Source organism: Magnolia sinica, chromosome 1, assembly GCF_029962835.1.
Source record: "Magnolia sinica isolate HGM2019 chromosome 1, MsV1, whole genome shotgun sequence".
Classification (NCBI taxonomy): domain Eukaryota; kingdom Viridiplantae; phylum Streptophyta; class Magnoliopsida; order Magnoliales; family Magnoliaceae; genus Magnolia; species Magnolia sinica.
The window spans coordinates 117549603-117571294 of record NC_080573.1 but is presented as its reverse complement, the minus strand read 5'-3'; the positions used below and the strand labels follow the sequence as shown (position 1 = coordinate 117571294).

The 21692-nt window shown below is 44.1% G+C and overlaps 1 pseudogene; it reads left to right on the top strand.

The window, feature by feature from the left end:
- The first annotated feature begins 13170 nt into the window (after positions 1–13170).
- LOC131255434 (ABC transporter G family member 39-like) lies at positions 13171–17257 on the top strand (annotated as a pseudogene).
- The last annotated feature ends 4435 nt before the right edge of the window (positions 17258–21692 follow it).

Below are 21692 nucleotides of genomic sequence, written 5' to 3'. Positions count from 1 at the left end.
ATACATCACATCGAGCTACATACAAGGGCCTCGAATGTATCACAATGGGCCACGCCCACGGAGCTCGAATACACTACAATGGGCCTTGCCCATGAGCCTCAAATACATCACAATGGGCCTCAACTACGGGTCGCATATACACCATATAGGCCTCGATAATCAGCCTCGACAATTGAAATCGGTCAATAATCGGAATCAGCAAATTAGTTACCTCAATCGGAATCAGCAATCGGTCATGATAAACGGCCTGGATTGCTAATCGGCAATCAGTCATGATAAACGGCCTCGATCGCTAATCAGCAATCGGTCAAGATAAACGGCCTCGATCGCTAATCGACAATTAGTTATGATAAACGGCCTCGATCGCTAATCGGCAATCGGTTAAGATAAACGGCCTGGATTGCTAATCAGCAATCGGTCAAGATAAACGGCCTCGATCGCTAATCGGCAATCAATCATGATAAACAGCCTCGATCGCTAATCGGCAATCGGTTAAGATAAACGGCCTGGATTGCTAATCGGCAATCGGTCAAGATAAATGGCCTCAATTGCTAATCGGCAATCGGTCATGATAAACGGCCTCGATGAGAATGGGTCGAACAAGTCCTAAGGGAAGGTCAAAACGTGGACATTAAACCATCATTGCCCATAAATGTGGCCTTTTAACCAACATTGCTCCCAAGGAGTGACCCACATAAGGTCAAATGTACAGTGGGCCCACGGCCTCATACAAGGGTTTAATGTACATCATAATGGGCCGAATACACGGGTCTAATATATATCACCATGGGCCACAACCCATGGTCCTCAAATACATCATAATGGGCTACAACCCATGGGCCTCAATATACATCAAGTGGACCGCATTAATGGGTCTCACATTCACGATAGGTGGGCCCTGCACATAGGCCTCAAATACATAGCATGCGAGCCCTACACATGGGTCTCATATACATCAAATGGGCCACGAACCTGGTGCCTCAAATACATCAAGTGGACCACACATCAAGGGCCTAATACATATCACAATGGCCTTGCCCATAGGCCACGAATACATCATAATGGGCATCAAATCTGTGCCGCATATACATCACTACGGCCTCATAACTGGGCCTAAAATATATCCAGGTGGGCCCTATGGATGGGCCATAAATACATTAAGGTAGGGCCCACCATAGCGTTTATTTTCCATTCAATTTATTCATACAATCACAAAGTCCTGAATCAAGAAGAAAAACAATATCATATTGATCTAGAATTTCTGTGACCCAAAAAGGATTTCAATGGTGGACATTCAATCTCCTACTGCTTATGCAGTATGGTCCTCTTGATAGATGAACGGTGTGGATCACAAATGCATCACGGTGTGCCCCACATAGCCCGTCAGATGGACGACATGGCAAAATAGCACATACATCATGGTGTCCCAGAGAGTAGACTGGCGTCAACCAGCAGCTACGTGACTGCACTGTCCAGATGGACAGTTAGGATATAACACATATCATGGTGGGCCACAGATGAACAGTAGGATGAAACTCATATATCACAGTGGCCCCACATGGATGGGCAGTGAGATATAACACACTCCTCATGATCCAGACCCACAGAACTTGCTGACGTGTACTGCAGCTACCAGTTGCGTGGGTCCCACAAAGCTTGCTAATGTGATGCAACCGCTGAAGTTGCCAGCCCACCATCCTAAAAGATGGACGACTGGGATGAAATACACACAATCAAGGTGGGTCCCATCGCTGGCAAAATAGACGAACGGTGGGGGTATAAGACACTTACATCAAGGTGAGGCCACATAATCTGCTAACGTCTGTACACCAGCCATATAGTTGGTGTGGTGGTAGACCATCCAATCCACCCAGCAGGTGGGTCCCACATGGGGCCTGCCACACACACACACACACACACACACACACACACATATATATATATATATAATATTATCATGTATTATAATATAATAATATATATATATATATCATCAAACCGTCCAGGCTCTGGACGTCTTTGATGGGTGGAGGCCGTGGATATAAAATGCATTCATCAGGTGGGTCCCACCCCCACACGTGTGGGGTCCACTTCCATGACATGTGGTCAGAGTGTATAAAACACATATACATTTGGTAGGGCCCACCGTCCAGATCTGCTGGACGGTGCAGATACAGCAGGTGGGACCCACATGGGTGAAACAATTGCAGCAGGTGGGACCCACGTCCATGTGCTGCAACATGGATGGACAGCTAAAGAAACACATACATTTCAGTGGCCCCCACCGTCTAGACCACTTGACGGTGTGGATTAAATACATCTGCAGGTTCTAATCCAGATGGACGGTGGACAAAACCCATACATCATGAAAGTGGGTCCCACATGCATCTCACGGACAGACGCCGTGGATTGAAGACAAATACATCACTGCTGGGTCCACACGTGGACAGCAGGGATAACACAAATATATTTACGGTGGAAATTTCCACCGTCCTCTCAGAGATGGACAGAGTGCATTTAAGATACATACATCCTGTGGTGTCCACGTGGACAGCACTCCACAGGAGGACTTCCACCTGTCCATAGATGGACGGTGGAGATATAAAACATATACATCTATATATATTATATTATATTATATTATTTATATTACAAAAGTTAACTTCCAGCCGTAGATGTTACTGATGGACGGCCTGGATTTAAACATACCTCATGGTGGGTGTCACGAAACTGCTGACGTGGAGCAGCAGTTGCTGCATGCTGCGTGGGACTCACCACCTGGATGCACGGTGCGAATACAACACATCACGGTGGCCCCCACACAGCACCGTCCAGAAATGGACGGTGTAGATACATATACGTCACAGTGGCCCATAGGTCTGCTGACATCAATCAGCAGTTACAGCTGCTGGGACCCACCGCCTGGATGGATGGTGTGGATGAAATACATTCAACATAGTGGGTCCCACTATACTGATGGTGTAGGTAAGGCCCATAAATCACGGTAGGTTTCCACTGTGCAGAAAATTGGACAGTGTGGATATAAAATATATACATCACGTGGGATCCACACGTACGACAGATGCATCAAGGTGGGATCCACACAGGTGGCCCAAAGGCTTAGGACCAAGCTGATATTTGTATCTTCCTTCATGCAGTCCAGCAGCCTCAGCTGCTGGACGATATGAATACAGTATTGACATCGATGTGGGACCATGTACATGTGGTCCACCAGCCACGCACATCGAGGTGGCCCCACGTATGGATGGCATGGATCTAATACATACATCATGACGGGGTTGCATCAGGGTAGGCCACACATATCAAAAGAGAGAAAGAGAGGGAAAAAAATAGAGAAAAATGGAGAGATCGGAGGAAGTAAGAGGGACCCCGCCACTATGGGCCCCTTTAGCTTACAACCACATACATCAAGATAGGTCCCACCATATGTGGGCCCTCAAATCATAAAGACAATGATAGAAAATTACCTACCTTAGGATCTCCTTCTTCATTCTTCCACCAACGCGTTGTAGAGCTTCAAGGGAACAAGATTCAACGGTTGAGATCAATTTTAGAGGTTGGGATTGGGTGATAGGAAGGTGGGCCACACTGCTCTCTCCCATGGAAGCCATGGACGTGAGTTGCTCCCATGGAGCTTGGGAGAAATGAGAGAGATGTGAAAGAGAGAAATGATGTAAGGGAGTGATGGGAGAGAGGGATGGTGAGGTGATGGGAATTAATGAGTTTGACTTATGGGGAAAAGGAAAGGTAAGGTGGTAGGGTAGGGTGATGTCACCCCTAGGGTGACATCATAGTAATTATGTTTGTAGGAAAGTACAACAACAGGGATAGGTGGGTCCGGCGATCAAGCAATTAATGGCCGCGATAATGCACGGGCCGGATCTCATAATCTGAACGTCGCATTGACGCACGAGACGCATCGTTGGAACCGCGACGATGGTGCGGTTGCAATGATATAGGTCTCGGCTTGAGTCGGCTCGGATTTACAGGGTATGACCCAAGAGCGTGCGCAAATGCTACCTGCGGGTCGTTGAAATTTGACTGGGAGGACCGCGAAAATTTACAGAACAGTACGGGCGAGAATACGAGTCTTACACATTTAGCCATCCACGATATACTTATGGAGGCCACGACCCTGATGTTGCTAAGACGTACAGTACTTACAACATACAATGCAAGATGTATGAGTCATACAATTCAGTCATGTATCAATCCTACACATACCGTGCGCTCATGTGAGTTAATCTCCACCTATCAGGGAGTCTCATAGCAACCTACCCAATGACATATGCAATGGTCAATCACATCTCATAACAAACATACAGATGATACGTATGAGCATGTATCATGATGCTATGCTGTCACATACTCATAATCGGTATCAATAACCGGCATCAATAATCGACCTCGAAAATGTGGACATTTAACCAACATTGCCCCCAAGGAATGACCCACATAGAGCCTAACACATAGTGGACCCATGACCTCGCACAAGAGCCTAATATATAACAACATGTACCTCATTTAAGAGCTTAATACACATCATGATGGACCTCTCACATGGGCCTAATATCCATCACAATGGGCTTTAAACATGGGCTGAATACACATCATAACGGGCCTTAAATACGGGCTCATATACATCACATTAGGCCTTGACACTCGGCCTCGATAATTAGAATCGACAATCGACCACAACAATCGAAATCGACAAATAATCGGAATCGGTAATCGATCATGATAATCAGCCTCGACAATCGGCATCAATGAGAATGGGCCTAACAAGGCCCAAGGGAAGGTCACAATGTGGACATTCAACCATCATCACCTATCAATGTGGACATTTAACCAACATTGCTCCCAAGGAATGGCCCATATAAACATCATTACATACATCATGGCAAAATCACACATCACATCGGGCCTTGAATACACAATAGGTGGGCCCTACACCTGGGCCTCAAATACATCACACGGGCCTCATCACACGAGCCTCAAATACACAATAGGTGGGCCCTGTACCTGGGCCTCAAATACATCACATGGGCCTCAAATACACAACAAGTGGGCCCTACACCTGGGCCTCAAATACATCATATGGGCCTCTCATATACATCATGTCGGGCCTCGCTAAAGGTTACGAACACATCACGGTGGGCCTCCTTACGTGTGCCATATATATACATCAATGTGGGCCTCACCAAATGGGCCTGATACACATCACAATGGGCTGCTCAAATGGGCCTAATACACATGACAGGTGGGCCACACCAATGGGCCTCAATATACAATATAATGGGTCACAAATACATCACAATAGGCCACGTCATATGGGCTATAAATAGACCACGATGGGCCACAACCCATGGGCCTCAATACTTCACAATTAGGCCATAACCCCTGGGCCTCAAATACACAACATGTGGGCCCTATACATGGGCCTCAAATACATAACGGGTGGGCCCCATTACATGGGCCTCAAATATATCACATGGGCCTCGAACACGGGCCGCATAAACATCACAATGGGCCTTACACAAGGGCCTTATATACATCAAGTGGGCCACATAGCACGGGCCTCATAGTCATCACAATGGGCAGTAGATCTATGCCACCTATACATCATCTATAAGCCTCATCGTATGGGCCGCAATTGCATTAAGGTGGGTATATCCGAGTGGGCCCCAAATATACATCACAGGTGGCCTTGCACATGCAGCAAGTACATAGCCGATGTGAGGGTACTCCAGCCCACATATGCATCAAGGCAAGTCCCACCGTCCAAGGACTGGATGGTGGAGGTACATACATCACGTGGGGTCCACGTACATGATAGATATATCAAGGTGGAACCCACACGGATGGATGGTTTTTACAAACATCAAGGTGGGCCCCACCCCTAACACATGTGTAGGGTGGTCCCACACGAGCCATGAGCTCTTCAAATGGTAGAATGGTATGGATATACACACATCTCAAGGTAGGCCTCACCCGTCTGGCATATGGACAGAGTGAATATAGAATAGATACATCAAGGTGGGTCCTGCAAAGGAACGGCCTGCATGAAACACATACATCACAGTGGTGTGCACGCTCTAGATGGGACCCACCAAACCTGCTGACATCCAAGGGGCAGCAGCTACTGCTGCGTGGGACCCACATCAGATGGACAGTTGGGTAACAAATGCATCAAGGGTGGGTCCCACCTGATCTGGACGGCTAGAGAAGATAAAATACTTCATCACGGTAGGCCCCACAGAGTTTGTTGACGTCAACCATCAGCAAAATGGCTGGGTCGCTGGCCCACCGTCCCGATGATGGACGGTTTGGATCAAACCTCATGGGATGGTGGGCCACGTGAATGGGATCCACGGATGGATGAAGGCCATACAGTAAAGGTGAGTCCCACGTGAGGCCACCATGATATACAAGAATATTAAAATATTATATATATATATATATATATATATATATATATATATATATATAAAATATACATACATGTATCAACTCTAGGCCTGCTGGATGGGCTAGACGTGATATAGAATCAAGGTGGGGTCCACGTGCTGGATGCACATGTCTTCAAGGTGGGCCCCACATTCAATGGGCCACATGTGCTGCTGTTATGCAGCATGGAAGAAATACATATGTCATGGTGGCTACTTAAAGCTCCTGTCCGTCCCAGCAAGATGGATGGATGGAAAACATCCATCATGGAGGTCCACATGCTGCACTCAGCATGTCACTAAGGTGGGTCCCACATCCCCTTCAAAACGGATAGACGATGAGGCGTACCCCACATTCGGTGGGTCTTACAGATGATGTGTATAAAACACATACATCACAGCAGCCCTCAGGCATGCTGAAGCAATACAGCAGCTATACAGCTGGTTGAGGTATGCCAGCCAATCTGCTTCCAGGAAAGTGGGTCCCACGTGTGGGGCCCACCAGCTCGAGATGGAGTTGATATTTGTGTTATCTGCGTCCAGGGACGCTGGATGTCTAGGGACGGACGGCCCTGGGTGGGGCGTGCCTTCAAGGTGGGTCCAGCATGATGGCCCACAGAGGATTGGATCAAACTAATATTTATGCTATCCCCTTCACCCAGGCTAGTTGGATCACGTAGGTCACATACCCCACCATCCTTATCACCATACAAATAAGAAAAGAGAGAGAGAGAGAGAGAGAGAGAGAGAGAGAGAGAGAGAGAGAGAGAGAGAGAGAGAGAGAGAGAGAGAGAGAGAGACGGTGTAGATGGAGGGACCCCGCCACTATGGGCCCCTCACTACAATGCATACATCAAGATGGGTCCCACTACAAGTGGGCCCTCAAGTCATAAAATCACCCACAAACAATGAAGATTCACCCATCTATCCTTTTTCTTCCTCCTTAGCCTTCCGATGCTCTAAAAGTGCTTCTTCAATGGTAGAGATGATGATCCAAGGGTGGAGATGGGAGCTAAGGAGGTAGGGAGTGGGCCACACATGGCTCTTCTCATGGAGAGCTTAGACGTTTCCTCCCTTGGAAGTTGCTTGGGAGAGTGAGAAAATGAGAGAGGGAGGAGTGGTGATGGGATGAAAATGGATGGGTTCTCTTGACTTTGGTAAGAAAAGAATGGGCTAAGCATAGGTTGCTTTGACTTTGGGTGAGAGAGGAATGGGTGTGGGATGAATGTGTACTAGTACATTGATTGATTGATGTAAAATGTTGTAGAGATTCTCTTGGAATTCGCAACGCGTGGCATTTTTCTCAAACTGAACACGGGCCCACATCTCTTGTCACGCCCCAAACTCGGAAACCGGGCTCACAAAATTCCCGATCGCCGAATCTGGCGCCGACAGCCTCCGTAGAACCCCATTCTCGGCTCCCAGTGCCCATTCGCCAGGTTCCGATTCTGGGATGCTACAAGGAGGATTTTCAACATCAGTTTAATTCGTAATAAGCATAACCAAAGGCATAACCCACAAACAACAACCAAAAACTCCATTACATTTCCACTATAATAAAAAACTTTACAAGTACAATGAGCATAAAGGGAAATACAAGGATGATGACCAAAAGCTCCAAAAAAGAGATAAGCTACGCGCCCAAGCCTCAGCGCTGCTGCGATCTTACGTCACCTGCATGCAACGGTCGTGCATAAGCTTATGGAAAGCTTAGAGGGTGGTGAAAGTGTATGCTCAAGGTGGTAATGCAGTTATGCAGTATCAGAGTAATGCGGAACATGCTGATGAATGCCAAGAATACCATTAGCCGTACCAAGGCCATGCGGTGCAAAGGATGATGTCGGCCATACCAAGGCCATGTAATGCGAAATGCAACTCAAGCATGCAAATCCTCATCTAAGTCCACATATCAATACAGCTTAAAACCTAGAATATCACCGGGGTCTAGTACACTCCAAGCCAGATTGCCGCCCCATCGCGCGCAATAAGGTGAGTGGAAAAGACCTCACTATCCGCCTGCCAATATCGGGCTCGGCTCGTCAATAGCGGACCCATTCCTCGAGCTGGTCAGACTCAGCCTAGCATTGCCCCCTACTCTCGGGCGGGTAAAGCCGCACCCCCTTCCAACCGACCACGACACAGTGGAAAGCGCAACCGTCTGGTAATCGGCACTCAGCGCTCATGCACCCACTCGGTCTAAATGTTGGAGCAACCTCTTGGTACCATAAGGGTTTAGGGACTTTCACCCAGGGATATCTATCGCACCCCATGTAAAACAGTATTTCCGGTATCCAATCCTGCCAACCACGATACGTCTGTGGAGGCTACGGCCCTGATATCGTTAGGGCGTACAGTAACCATATCACACAATGCGAATGCCTGAATCACACTATCCAGTCATGCGGCAATCCTGCGCATATCGTGCGCTCATGTAGGGCAACACCCCCTGTACGGGAGCCCCTAAACAATCTGGCCGAAGGCATATGCTATGATCAGTCATTTCTCATATCAAACATACGTATGATGTATATGATCATGAATCATGGAACTAAACATGTTATATAGGATGGATGATGATCATAACAAGGATGGGCCTAGACGGTCTACACATTAGACTTACGAGCCTAATAATGGGCCCTAGGGAAAGTCATAATGCGGACATTTAACCACACTATACTTGCAATGTGGACGTCAAACCACCATTGCTCCCAAGGCATAACCCTGACGTAAACATCATCACATAAATCATGTTGGGACTGCACATTGCAATGAACCTTAGGTATATCTCATTGGGCCTTCAATACATCAAATGGGCCATATCATAAGGGCCTCATGTTCATCAAGTGGGCCACGTCAATGGGCCGCACCAATGGGCCTTATGTGCATTGCAATGGGCCATGACCCGTGGGCCTTAGAATGCATCAAATGGTCTTAATCTCATGGGCCTTATGTGTATCAAATGGGTCTCGCCAATTGGGCCCCATATGTACATCAAATGGGCCTAAACCCATAGGCCCCAAAACATTTTTAATGGGCCATGACCCATGGGCCCCTAATACATCTATGGGCCTCGACCCATGGGCCTTACATCTATATCAAGGTGGGCCTCAATCACAGGCCACAAGCAAGCTGAGGTGGGCCTCCCACCAATACTATATTAAATATGATATAATATAATATATATATATATATATATATATATATATACATAATACATATGATATTATATATAATATAATATTATATATATATATATATATAAATATGCACACACGCACACACCACACACGCACGCACACACACACACACGCATGCACACACACACGCATGCACCCACCCACACACGCACGCACACACATCACAGTGGGCTCCACATATCACAGTGGGCTCCACGTCCACCGTCCAGGCGGACGGTGAAACACATACATCATGTGGGCTCCATGTGGGGCCCACCACAATGTTTCTATGCCATCCAACCCGTTGATAAGGCCAAGTGGGCCTAGATGAAGGGTGAAAACAATTTTCACCCTGATCCAAAACTTCTGTGGACCCCAAAAGGATTTCAAAGGTAGAAGTCCAATCCCACTGTTTCCTATGGTGTGGGCCACCTGAGTCTTGGATCAGGCTGATTTTTGGGGTGGGCCCACGTCAGGTACTGGCCCACCCTATGAACGGATTAGATGGTGTATAAACATCAAGGTGGGGCCCACAGCTACAGCCGTGGGTGGCTGCCCAAATGCCGTCCGCCAGGACGCTGGGCGCAGGCAGCGCCTGCTACTGTCCCTGACACAGCAGCAACGCTGCTGTGTTACATTTTTTTTAATTATTTTTGTATTTCTAAGGATTTTAGAGGTGGGGTCCACATCTTACAGATCCACTCCGTCAAATAGCTCCCCATGCCTCACGACAGGCAAAACAAGCCCAATATTGGGCATATTTCAGCATACAAACAATCAAGGAAGATTTCAATGGTGAATACCACCATTTACTATGGTATGGCCCGCCCGAAGGTCTGATTGATCCCATTTTTCGGGTCAACGCCTAAAAGGGACTTGGGAAAGGAATGGATGGTGTGGATTTAATACATACATCAAGGTGGGGCCTACATGAGTGGACCACCCAAGCTTGAACCAAGCTAGTATGTGTCTTCCCATTAAAACGTCCAGCGTCTAGGGACGCTGGACGGTCTGCCATACAAGGTGGGCCTGCTCAGGTGGGCCACCACTGATGGATTGTGTGGGTACTACACATATAAGGTGGGTCCCCACTTATAAATAATTTAGGTAAAATACTTACTTCATGGTGGGGTCCATTCAAGTGGGCCACACAACTTCATTATCAACTCAACAAAATAAAATAAAATAAAATAAATAAAAGGGAGAGAGATAGAGAGTGAGACCGTGTGATGGAGGGACCCCGGCACTATAGGCCCTCGCACTAAATTATACATCAAGTGGGTCCCATTACAAGTGGGTCCATGAAATCGAAATCCAACGGTTGAGATCCCTTCTCCACTTAAAATAAACGGTCTAGATGACCCTAAGCATGTAAGGAAATAAACATCATGATGGGTCCATGGAGAATGGCCCCATCATGGAATGATCATGATGATCCAAGTGGGCCATCGGCCACATCTTAGGGTCCAAAGTGAGATCCAAACCATTGATCGGTTGGCCTCACTTGGCCCATCTTAAAAACATCAAAATCTACCCTATTAAAACACCCACCACTTGATCTTCTTGCTCCCTTGGCTTCCTTAGCTCCTTGTGCTTCTCTTTGATGGAGGAAGATGAGAAATGGATGGTTGAGATGAGAGATGAAGGGGTAGGAAAGGTGGGCCTCACAAATGCAATTTTCTCACCATGGGAGGACTCATACGTATGGATTTTTTTTGCTTAAGGGAGAGTTGAAATGAGAGAGAGACTTGTAAGGGAGAGAGAGAGAAGGAGTGATGGGTGATGGAGTGATGAATGGGAGAGAGGGATGGGAGTGTAAGAACTTTTTGACTTTTTTGGCAAAAGTTGTAAGAGGAGTTATGGGTTGTAAGAAACTTTTTGACTTTTGGGGCTTGCTTGGGAAAGGGTGAAAGTTGATGTGTACTTGACATGATGGGATTGATTGATTGATGTGACACCTTGTAGAGATTCTCTCGGGATTCGCACGCGCGGCGTTTCCTCGCACCGAACGCTGGCCCACAACTCCCGACCAGGGTATCACATCAGCGCGCGAGTCGCGGCATCGGAATCGCGGCGACGATGCGGTCGCTAAGGTATAAGTCCTGGGTTGAGTCGACTCAGGTTGACGGCATGAGAATCCAGGTCATGCGCAAATACCGATTAAGGGTCGAAGGTTACCGAAATTCGACCGGGAAGACCGCGGAAGCCTGTGGAACGGTACGGTCTAGGATACGGGGCTTCCATCTCTTGGCCCAGGCATTGCCTCAGCACGTGAGACGCGGGGTCGGAACCATGGCGACGGTACGGTTGTAAGAGTACAAGTTTCGAGTTAAGCCGACTCTGATATACGGGACACGACTCATGATCACGCGCAAATGTCGATACAAGTTATAGGTTGCCGGAATTCGACCGAGTGGACCGCGGAAGCCTATGGAATGGTACGGGCTAGGATACGGGTCTTACAACTATAAATATGGGTGCCTAGGGCCTTTCTAGGTAATGCAAGAGGGTTTCCTAAAGCTTTGCAAGGGTTTGCTAAAGGATTTAGGGCTATCAAAGGTGAGAGAGAGAGAGAGAGAGAAACATAGAGAGGAAGCTTGTAGAAGGGAAGTTATGCTCGTAGAGGTGATCTACTGTGCACTCAATATCTCAATGCTTCTACATCCTCGTGATCAATGGATCTCTCCATTGTCTTTTATTCTCTTACTATTTATCCACTCTTGCGTGAGTGAAGAAGGTTGTAACGTTCTACTTCTTAGTGGATTGTTGATCTGGACGAGGTCCCATGGTTTTTACCTCTTTGAGGGTTTTCCACGTAAAAAAATCTTGTGTGGTATGGTTTATGCTTTGATTTATTTCATTGCTTTATTATCCCATAATTATGGTCTAATTTGGGAGGCTAGATCCTAAGGTTTTGTGCAAGGCCCCCAACAGCTCTGAAGTGGGCCGCTCTCAAGAAGCTTCTGTAGTACGATCGAATTAGGAAAGGGATACTGAGTGGAGTCGCTGGTGAGGAGCACAAGAAAGTCAACATTCAGCATCTCAGGTTTCAAGACAAGAAGACCATGTTGGAGAGATTGGTTAGAGTGGCTGAGGAGGACAATGAGAAGTTCCTATTGAAGCTGAAGAACCGAATTGATAGGCACTACAGGAAAGTGTAGCTTAGCCAACTGATGGGGCTACCGTTTGCTGGCGGTCCATTCCAAGCATTCCATGTCAAGGAATTCGCCGATGCATTCCAATCATTCCATGTCAGTCGCAAAATAGGGGAAGAATTCAGCACCCCGTTTGACAAGAGCAAGAGTCATCCTGCTGCTTTGACGACGTCTGAATATGGTATCAGCAAGAAGGAATTGGTGAAAGCATGTGTCACAAGGGAATTGTTGCTTATGAAGAGGAACTCATTCATCTACTTCTTCAAAATGATGCAAGTGAGTAATGGTGTTACATTCCTAGTACCGTTCTCGAATTCTATTCCCTTAAAGTCCTATACCTTATTCTGTTTCTGTTCTGATTCCGGTTGTTAGTCATCGCATTCATCGCTATGACGGTCTTCTTCCGTACCAAGATGCACCAAAATTCATTAACCGATGGATCTATATTTATGGGTGCTCTCTTTTTCGCACTCGTAACCCTCATGTTTAATGGGTTCTCAGAGCTCGCCATGACAATCGCAAAGCTTCCTATGATCTACAAGCAAAGAGACCTCCGCTTCTATCCTTCGTGGGCATACTTTCTGCCTACATGGATCCTCAAGATTCCCATTTCGTTTGCAGAGGTCGCTATTTGGATTGCCCTCACTTATTATGTCATCGGCTTCGACCCAAATGCCGGGAGGTGAGATAGAATGAAATTTGAGATCCTCTGCGAGCTTATTTCAAGGCCATGGTTGCATTCATGGTTTAGTCAGCAATAGTAACGGTAGATTGTTCCTGTTTGCAGGATGTTTAAACAGTATCTGCTACTCCTATTGATTAGCCAGATGGCGTCTGGATTGTTTCGGTTAATTGCTGCACTAGGTCGGAACATGATCGTTGCAAACACATTTGGGTCATTTGCACTTCTTGCAATCTTGACACTCGGAGGATTCATTGTATCACGAAGTATAGACTACAATTTCAAATTCAAAATTACAAAAATCTCAGCCTTTGTTGATGAACTTTGGACTCAACTCTTTCTGTTATTTTGCTGCAGAGGATGTGAAGAAATGGTGGATCTGGGGTTACTGGTCCTCGCCTTTGATGTATGCGCAGAATGCAATTGCGACGAATGAATTTCTTGGGCATAGTCGGAAGCATGTAAGAATCTCGTTGTCAAACTGGAGAAAAAAGCATTACTTTGTTTTGGAGAATTATCTCAGCTTTAATTCTGGATTTGCGATGGACGTTGTTTCTGGTTTGACAGAAATGTTAGGGGTCCAAATCTTAGAGTCTCGTGGAATCTTTCCTGAATCAAAATGGTATGGATTGGTGCCGGCGCATTGTTTGGTTACATTCTCCTATTCAATGGCCTTTTCACAGCTGCTCTCACTTATCTCGACCGTGGGTATCTTCATCTCTTACAAGCATTAATTCTCAATGCTTTTGCAGTTTGGAGTTTTGTAGTTCTAATCATCAGATTAAATGGCTGCAGCATATAAGGGCGGTCAAGCAGTTCTATCTGAAGATGCCTTGAAGGAGAAGCACGCAAACAGAACCGGAGAAGTCGAAGAGGTGGAGCTGTCAACCAGGAGAACAAGCTCTTCCGCATGTATTGGTAATAAGATCAGTCGATTAACCATTGTTTTTTATTTATCCCCCCTTGTGGAGCCCATCTAAATCAGTTGGAAAAATTGCAATGACAGGCAATGAAATTAGAATGACTGAAGCCACCGATTGTGCTAGTAAGAGCAATAAGAAGGGCATGGTTCTTCCTTTTGCTCCCCTTTCCATCACCTTTGATAATGTTAGATACTCCGTGGACATGCCACAGGTAAACCCCAAATTTTCAAATAAATGATAGATTCATGTGAGGAAGTCAGAATCTTCCTTCATCTCAGACAATCTATAGTGAAACTGAGAGAGAATGTAAAATCTGTAGGAAATGAAACCTCAAGGTTTTCCAGAAGATCGATTGGAGCTTTTGAAGGGAGTAAGTGGAGCTTTCAGGTCAGCAGAGCTTACAGCACTGACGGGTGTCAGTGGTGCTGGTAAGACTACTCTGACGGACGTGTTGGCTGGAAGGAAGACAGCCAGATACATGGAAGGAAACATCACCATATCTGGCCACCCCAAGAAGCAAGAAACATTAGCTCGGATATCGGGATACTGTGAACAGAACGACATCCACTCTCCTCATGTTACAGTCTACGAATCTCTCATCTACTCTGCGTGTCTTCGGTTACCCACTGAAGTAGATTCCGCAACAAGAAAGTCGGTGGCAGATTTCTCATTCTGTTTTATGGGTTCCTTGATATATGGTTGGGCGTCGGCTGACTGATAAAATCCGATGAGTGCAGATGTTCATCGAGGAGGTCATGGAGCTTGTAGAGCTAACATCGTTGAGGGAATTGCTGGTCAGGATACCCGGCGTGGATGGGCTGTCGACCGAGCAGCGAAAGAGGCTGACTATTGCCATTTGAGCTTGTCGCCAACCCATCTATAATATTCATGGACAATTCAACGTCTGGACTTGATGCCAGGGCAGCAGCTATTGTGATGAGAACCGTGAGGAACACCGTGGACACTGGCAGAACTGTGGTGTGCACAATCCACCAGCCCAGTATCGACATATTCGAAGCTTTCGATGAGGTAAAAGAAAGTTAAAACAAAACAACTTGCAATTTGCTTTGTTAGTTCAATCCATCAATTCATCTGGCATATCTTGATTTCTTTTATCCCCAATTTGCAGCTGTTCCTTATGAAGAAAGGAGGAGAAGAAATATACGTAGGCCCACTGGGCAATCACTCTAGCCATCTTATCAACTACTTTGAGGTGATGCCCGATGAACGATGAACGTAGAGTAAATGCAATCAGTTATTTTCTTTCTTTTTTCTTTTTCTCTGTTTTTTTTTTTTTTTTTTTTAAAAAAAATTTTTTTTTTAAATTTTTTTCAAATATTATTATTATTATTATTATTTTATGGATATGGGTACTGATCCAATCGAGTTTTTTTTTATGAAGGGAATCAATGGAGTCCATAAGATAAAGGACGGTTACAATCCAGCGACGTGGATGTTGGAGGTGTCTAGCATAGCACAGGAGGGGATTTGGGGGGTGAATTTTTCTGAAATATACAAGAATTCAGATCTTTTCAGGTCAGTTTTTCTTTAAAATGCTTCCATAAGCAGCATCTGAATCGACAATGTACTAGTTCTTACCTGATCTACGCTGATCGTTGCAGGAGAAACAAAGCTGTATTTGCAGAAATGAGCTCACCTCCCCCTGGTTCCAATGATCACTACTTCCCATCTCAGTATTCACAGCCCTTCATCACACAATGCATTGCCTGCCTATGGAAACAGCAAATGTCGTACTTGTGGAATCCGCCGTACACCGCTGTCCGGCTTCTCTTCACGACTGTCATCGCCTTGATGTTTGGAACGATATTCTGGGATCTTGGGTCCAAAACGTAAGCTATTAGCTTCAACCATCATTGATTCAATGTCTCAAAGTAAACACTTAAATATCAATTCTGCGTCTGGATTTAGAGCTGATTCAGTTGCATTGCTGTAATGTTCAAAATTTGCAGGACTTAATTCTCAACTGGACCTGTTCAATGCCATGGGTTCCATGTATGCTGCAGTTCTCTTCATCGGAGTGCAAAATGCCTCATCAGTGCAGCCAGTTGTGGCTGTCGAACGTACTATTTTCTATAGAGAGAGGGCTGCCGGGATGTATTCTGCTCTACCATATGCCTTTGCGCAGGTAAGCACATCCATCCCAGTCTCTCAAAACTCTGTTCTACCATGTTTGACCTTAGCCTCACTGAATTTTAATGCATTTCTCAGGTGGTGGTCGAGATTCCATACATGTTGGTTCAGACTCTTGTATATGGGATCATTGTCTACGCCATGATCCAATTCGAATGGACGGCTGCCAAGTTCTTCTGGTATCTCTTCTTCATGTTCTTCACATTGCTCTACTTCACCTTCTACGGAATGATGGCCGTCGGCCTCACTCCCAACCATGACATTGCTGCAATCGTTTCATCTGCATTCTATGCCCTGTGGAACCTGTTTGCAGGCTTCATCATTCCCCGGCCTGTAAGTTTTTATCCAATCCACTCCATTCATATCAACGCATCATAAATAAATAAAATCTGGACTAACTCTTTCCTCTTGATCACAGAGAATTCCCATATGGTGGAGATGGTACTACTGGGCATGCCCGGTTGCTTGGACCTTGTACGGATTGGTCGCTTCCCAGTTTGGTGACATATCCAAACGCATGGACAATGGCATGATAGTGTCAGAGTGCGTGAGGGAGTACTTCGGATTCAAGCATGACTTCCTGGGAGTGATTGCCGCCGGGGTCATGGGATTCACAGTGCTCTTTGCATTCATCTTCGCCTTTTCCATTAAGGTGTTGAATTTCCAAAGAAGATGAGAAGGTTTTTTTTTGTCACGAGCCAAAATCAAATGGGGTTTGATTAGTTCAGCTCCCTGCAGTTCATGAAGCTTTTGGGCTATTCTATCAAAAGTAGGGGGCGGAAGTTTGAATATCATATGCTAGTATTAATTTGTTTGTTGATTATTGAAATTTGTTGTAGTTAACCCTTTTTTAGTACTTTCTTATGTACCATATTTAGTTTCATAAGTGTGTTCGAGGCTGTTGTTGCATCAGCATACAGAAAAAGTTGGACTAGATTTATACAAATCTCCATCTGTAATTTTGTTCATGTGTATGTGTTACATTCGATGCATTCCACATTTAAGTTGCAGACAATTTCCTAATAGTCATGTGCTACCCCCAAACCAGAAGCCTATTTCTGTTAATGGGGGAGAAAGTGGGCCAGGCTGATCAAGGCCCATGAGATGATCCTGGACATGGGTTTCTAAGCCCGTAATTAATTGGGTCGAGCCTTGGTTTCAGTATGCTGAAAGCCTAACATGATCCCCTGGACCGGCCCGAATGGTCTAAGACACTCGATCGTCAAGCGGATGGGCTTAACTAAGGTCTAGATTGTTAGCAAGAGGGCTCTGAGTTGGACAGCATGGTTATTTAACTTATGGCCAGCCTTGCCCGGCCTGTTTACACCTCTTCTAAGGGAGGTTCCTATTTTGAACAGGAAATCCCTTCTCAATGGGCTCTGCTGATGGGATTGCACCATGTCCACAAGTACAGAATCGTGTTTATAGAAACAAACAATGGAATTTGAATGGTGTGAATTTGTGATATCTTGTCTGGCTCAAAAAGGATGTAGAAATGACCCAAATCTGATTTTGCAGTGAATACATTTGTGGACTCAAATTCAATGCTGTGAGCATTACTCCGTTGCTCTTGGATTGCATGAAGTGTGTGAGGCTTTTTGTCGAAGGAGTTTGGATGAAGCCCTTTAGCTTCATATGGAGAGTGTTATTTGAAATCTATTAATGGTTCAAATTCTCTCATGCAATTACTATAGACAATACCTCTTGCCATCAAATGAATTATCTTTCTCAATTAATTTTTCTTGAGAACCCTTTGAATCCGATGCTAGATAATGTGAATTAGGTTTTGAGTTTTTCTGATTATTTTATTTTATTTATTTATTTTTTAAATTTTATGCACTTTTGACTTGGATCTCATTTAATCCCTTCTGATGGTCCTTTTTCAGTAGAGCTTCCTCTAACCATCATGGTATCACTAGAAGATCCCGTCTATATTTTACTCGTCATTGGCTGTAACTTCAGGAGTTTATTCTCTTTGCTTTTCAGGAGCTAAATTGTTTGATGATACTCTAGTTCTAGTCACAAATTGTTTAATATTGCATACTTTTCAGGTCAATGGCAATTCAATGTTTATGACTGGTAACTTCAAGGAATTTATGGCAAAAAGCCAAGTAAATGGCTCAAATCTTGGGATTGCATTTATCACTTTATCAAATGTGTTTATATAAAACCAATAATGCAATGTCTCTCAATGTTCAGGAGGATTATCATGCTAGCATTCACAATGCAACATCAATAGAAGCAACTTATAGGTTTATAATCTTTACCATTTTTCTTTTGTTTCAATTGTGTTATGTTTCATTTGGGTGTTTGTATAAATATTGAGAATAAAAGTATGTCTTAGATTTGTATTTTAATTGATGGGATATAATTATGATGATCATTTGTTTAGTTTTCAGGGTAGATGATATTCTTTACATTACCTTATTTCATCAATAGTTGACCCAATTTTGGCTATTTACTAAATATTTAGTTCACTTTTCTATTCAGGCCAACTGAGCATCCAAACACACACAAAATGATAGCCCAATTTCATATTCAGCCCAATCTTTTGAATTTTGTAAATGGGATTCTTACTGAACAATTGTGTGAATTTTTTTGGATAACTATTACGTGTAACAGATTTATTTATTTATTTATTTATTTTTAAAAAACAAAAAACAAAAAATAAAAATAAAAATCCTATGCTGTTTTTTTATTTGTAGAAATGTTGAATAGATTTAAGGTTCAGCGAAGGACCGTATCCATCACCAAAATTTATAATTACAAATAATTTAGGTAGGTTTTTCCATAGTTCAACGATGGATTTTTAATTTTGGTGATGGATCTTATCCGTCACAAATGTCCGTTGTAGATTAGTGATGGATAAGATTTGTCGTGTAATTTTTACAACGCAGCAAACTTGACAACCATGCAATGGATCACGAGTGCTTGTGGAGATATCAGGCTCTTCCTCATCTCAGGAACGTGTCTCACCTTAGTTAAGGTACGTTTCATGCCATCAAACATCTTGATGCGCATCAATCCAACACATTACATGCATTATCATTGCCCATAGATAGCTGGCCACCATCACAGTTTTTGTAACTGATGAACCAACTTCGATGAGGAGTCATGTGATATGATACCTCGGTATCCAAACTTCACTCATCCTTACGATCATCGTATATGTATCCCACCATGGATACTGACAACACATCATAATCACTCATCCCTTCATCAGATGTTGCAATGTTGGCCTCCCTAGAAGAAGCCTCTAAATTCTCTTTTCTGGCCTTAAGATTTTTATGATCCTTTTTCATGTGCCCAGACATCCCATAGTTCCAACAAGTCAACTTACATTTGCCCTTGCCCTTGGATTTTGACATCGATCGAGAAGATCTATTATCCCGCTTAGAATTTCGCCCCCTTCTAACCAGAGCATCAGTAGAGGCACCCACATCACCGCTTTTCTTTCTCATCACCTTTCCATGAAGGGTTAAGATAATGGTATCGACGTAAATGGTCCATTTACTAGTGCACGACGAGTCTTTGAACAAATCTTACGAAGTCGGGAGAGAGTTCAACAGGATGCATGTCTGATCCTCATCTTTCGTCATTTCCTCCACATCCAGCAATTTATAAATTATCTTATTAAAGTTACTAATGTGGTCTTTAACATCAACTCCCACTGTCGTCTTCAGATTGAAAAACTGAAGCTTTAAGTACAGGTGATTCTCAAGAGATTTTTTTTTTACGTAGATATCCTCTAATTTCGCCCATGTACTTGCTACAGTTTTCTCTCTCACGACATTACATATTACGTCATCCGTTAAGTACAATTGGATAAAGGTTCTCTCTTTCTTATCCATATTATTTCATTCTTCATCTGTTATAATTTCTAGTCGCTTTTCAATGAGTGCATTATCCAATCCTTACTGAACTAGGAAATTGGTCATCTTGACTTTTCATAGTTTAAAATTATTTTTCCCAGAATATTTCTCAAAATCGAACTTAGGATTAGAAGTCATTAATACTATGTTTTCATATTCAAACGGTGCCTCAATGTTAAGCTCTGATACCACTTGTTGGGTAACAACAGAAGCACACAGAGATGAATCAAGCAAAGTATTCCAATTGCACAACCAAATCCAAGTACAAATACTCCGAATTTAACGTGGAAAAATCCTTACGGGAAAAAACAACAGCACAAAGTGACAAGAATGCACTATGAAAGCAGAAAGTTATAAGAGAGAGATTACCCGATTCGAACAAGCCTCAAATCTCCTTTACAAGCCAAGTTATGATGGGAACGAATTAGAAAGATCTCTTGATACCTCCACATCCTGATTACACCCATATATAGCCTCTATGAGAATAACAATTTAAATAAAAAAACAAATCATGTACTTACGCAATTCTGTATGCGCGCTCAATGGCACCTTTGATGGGAGTTCAATGACATCTAGAAAACACCAAAACATTCTAGCAACAAAACTTGAATTTTTTGGATTTTTTTCGATGGCATCATCGACCTATCGATGGCATCGAGTAGGCCACTATAAAGTGTCTAGCAACTAACATGAGATTTCTGAATTTTCTCGATGGCATTGAGCAGCAGTCAATGACATCGAACAATTGTCAATAGCATCGACAGACACTGTTCCTGAAAGATTTGATACATCAACAACAGTATGCAACACTTGATGGGCAAATGGGAATGTATTTTGACCAAGTATACATCAACTGAGGGGCAGACCAGATGAACAGTTCATATGTGTTATTACACATGTGGGAGGACAACTTTAATCCATCTCAAGTGATGATGAGGACTTTCCACGAGATTGACTTTTGAACTCGCTTTGGAAGAAATTCGAATGCGATGTCATGCAAAATGAAACATGGCGTGATTTTTGGTAGCTATTACGGTATCTCCAGAATTTTCTCCCCTGACGCAACTAACCTACAACACATGTTTTATGCAATAATAAAAAAACGAAGGGCTTGTTTGGCCCGTGGGATTAAATGGTATTGAATTGTATTAGATGTGATCAACATCATTATTACACAATGATTGCAAGTCGGGAAATATCATGGTATTGGGGCCATCCAATTCCATGTTGAGATAAAATTCTTGCTATGGGAAAAACACTAGATTA